The sequence below is a fragment of the Cynara cardunculus genome, unplaced genomic scaffold, assembly GCF_001531365.2.
Source record: "Cynara cardunculus var. scolymus isolate 2C unplaced genomic scaffold, CcrdV1 Un_Scaffold_3408, whole genome shotgun sequence".
NCBI lineage: Eukaryota > Viridiplantae > Streptophyta > Magnoliopsida > Asterales > Asteraceae > Cynara > Cynara cardunculus.
The window spans coordinates 15,516-18,834 of NW_020201465.1; positions in this window are offsets into that span (position 1 = coordinate 15,516).

Here is a 3,319-nt window from a genome sequence, read left to right on the forward strand (position 1 = left end):
ACATTTATGTTAAATGATGATATTGTAAGATCGTATAATCTAATTTAAACAATCGGCGCTCGATTGTCGATTAGTGTTGGGTTTCTTTGACGTTAATGCAATTGGCAATTAAATTCTAAGTCCGTCACTAGGTTTGATTAGCTAATTAGAGGTTAGTCATAGAGTGTTGAAGACTGATCATGCTTTTATAACGAACAGAATATTGACGCGTGTCGATGTCCTAACCAACTTGGTTTCTTTTGAGAAAACGGATTGAATGAGTCGATGATATATAATCCAAAGGATTAGTTGATTGATGCTCATTGCTAGTATCATTCTTATTATTGTTTAAAGTTCCCAATTTATTTTGCATATTTAGGCTATTTATAAATCTTCCAAACCCCCCCCCCATATATATATGCATATTATATTCAATGAATTTGCACGCGGTTACGTCTTGGACTTACGGTTAACACCGAGTCTCTGAGGAGACGACCCTACTTATCACTATCACAAGTTGTGTTTTATAGATAATAGGCTTATTTTTATAAAATTCTATTATTTGCCAGACTCGACACCCGTCAACTATCGCCCCCACTTTTTGCCTCGATTTTGGTGAATCTACCCGGTCGAAAATCCAATTATGACTCGAAGTGGTTGGACCCGGTCGGTTTTTTAGGTTGTTTGCACATTTTTTGTTATTAATATGCAGTTTTCTAAAATTCATATAAAATAGATGGATGATCCAAATGAGACGATTCCAAAACTAATATATTCGTGTGCTACCAACCTACAATTTTGATTTAAAAAATAGAATCTGGATTAGCCTCTGAGAAGGGTCAAAAATGCTTACAAAATGCACAAAGTGAATTTTTTTTTACAAATTTCAATCATGAACCTGCCATAAAGCTATGAGTTGTTAAATCGTCTATGAGTTGTTAAATCATCTATGAGTTGTTAAATCGTCGCTGACATAAAGCTTACAAGATTCGTCCTGAAACCCTGACCCGTAACCGTACCAATGTACTATCGCCCCCCCTTTTGCCTCGACTTTGGTGACTCTACCCTCAGGGGGGATCCAATTTTTAATTTATTTTTCACATTATTTTGCAAAAAAAAAATATAAGTTTCTTTGTTGGTGTCAAATGTTCCTATAAAATGGGTTGTTGCTAGAGGACATATTACTGGCTACGTTTTCCTGTTTTCTTTATAACAGTGGACGGAAGCTCGTCCAGTTGTAATTTTAAAGTTCCAACAACGAATGAGGAGTGGGAGAGGCTTGGAGAAGAATGGTGGAGAAGTCAACTACCTGAAAAAATGCCCGATGATGTGAGAGAGGCTATCAAGGACTACGAACTGAAATTGGATATACTACAGCAAAAACGTGCGGACCTTGGTTCAAAAAAGGAGAAAATTAAACATGAGATGAATGAGCGGACGAGATGGATTGCTGATACAAACAACAGATTAAGCAACAACAGTGCTGGATTGCTGATACACGAAAGAAAATCAAAGAGGCGGAAAACCTGAACCACAAGGCATGGTTCGAGCTTGCATGTGGGGAGACTGGAATACACATTAGGTGGAATGAAGAGGACATTGAAAAAAAGACGAAAGCAATAGAAAGAATTAAGAAACTCTATCCGCATGACAAAATTTAGTATTATCGGGTAAAAAACTTATTGTGGTCAAAGTTACTGGTTCGATATTTTAAAATGTATTGTACTGAAATGATGATGATGTGACAAGTCCCCTTTCTTATTATCGAAGAACATTTCATAAAATAGTGCAAACAATGTCATTTACAAGGAATAAATTTATTATTTGGATTAAGCAAAACGCGTTGAATATAATATCGATGCCATACGTTGATGAAACATCATCGCCTGAACGTTGGTAGGCGTATCACAATTGACATCTAGTCCTTGCGACAATTGCTCAACAAACATGCAGTAGAAAACCCCACAATTGTCGAGCGGTCCCGTCTGTCGTGGCGTATCGTTCGAACGAAATATGTTAACAGTCATATGGTAATTTTGTCCCCGACGCTTACATAATATTCTATTTCTAATAGGAATTCGATGAGGGACTGCGTCAGCGTGTGGATGATTCTAATGGTCTCTTTCTTGAACATGTGCGGCGAACAAGTATCGTATACGGTCAAATGCCATGACCTCAGGTCGAGCTCCCCGGTCACCCAATGAGCATTCGGTATGTTAATTGGGATGAATACCTGGAGAAATAAGTGGTGAATAACAATTGATAAATAAAATATCTTATGTACGAAAAATAATTGAAGTTGTATTCTACCGACCCGGTCGACGTCTCGCCATGACGGAAATGGCTCTTGTCTACCATCGCCCCACATCTTCTACGACCTAGGCCCAAGCCCTTCGTTGGATAAATTTGGTATCCAACAAGACGGCATGATGGTCCAACGGTCTGTTGGTTGCCTCTGTCGGAGAAAATAGATGGTCCACGCGTCAAGAGGCTAAAAATACAAAACAATGAATCAATTATAATTAAATGCGAAAAAAATAGATTTTTTCAACTTATACAAATTTGTGTAATTCTCATACTTCGTTTCCCAAGTAGCCTGAACCAAGCTTGCCCAACAGTTGTCCCCAAAACTCCACGTCAGCCATATACTGGAGCGTCGTTAACCTAACCGAGGTTAACTGACCGGAGTCATACAACTGTGCGACGCCTGCCTCTTCGTCAACGACCTTCTTCTCCTTCTTTTTTTCCCTTTACAAATGTGGTCCAAGGAGAAGAGACCCACCGCGATTTCTTGGTCAATCGCTTCGCAGGCAGGTCGGGCACGGTGGCATCATCTTTCTTAGCGACCAATGGAACGTCGCATTGTGTAGATGCTGCAGCATCCATCGGAGGTTGCTGTTGCGACATAGACTGTGTAGGCACAAGCTAATATTTATTAAAAAGTTTATCTAATTTAATTATTGACTTCATAAATAAAAGGGGGTTGATATTGCTACCCCCTGCACCACCTTTCTACCCCCTGCACCTTTGTCCCCCACCTCACAAATTTTTTCATACTCACATCAACACCACACTCACACACTCACACGGTTTTAATATAAAAAATTTTAATTTACACTTTATACCCTTATAATTAGTTAATTAATTTACTTTATACCTTTTCCTTTTAAAATTTTCATTTTATACCCTGATTAAATTAACATACATAATCGTATATCAATTAAAATACGTTTAAAAATTACGTTTTAATTTTAACAAGTTACACCATTATAATCGTCACGTCAATACCTTCGAAATAAGCCCAATATTGAATATTTTTTGACTTAATTATATCATTATA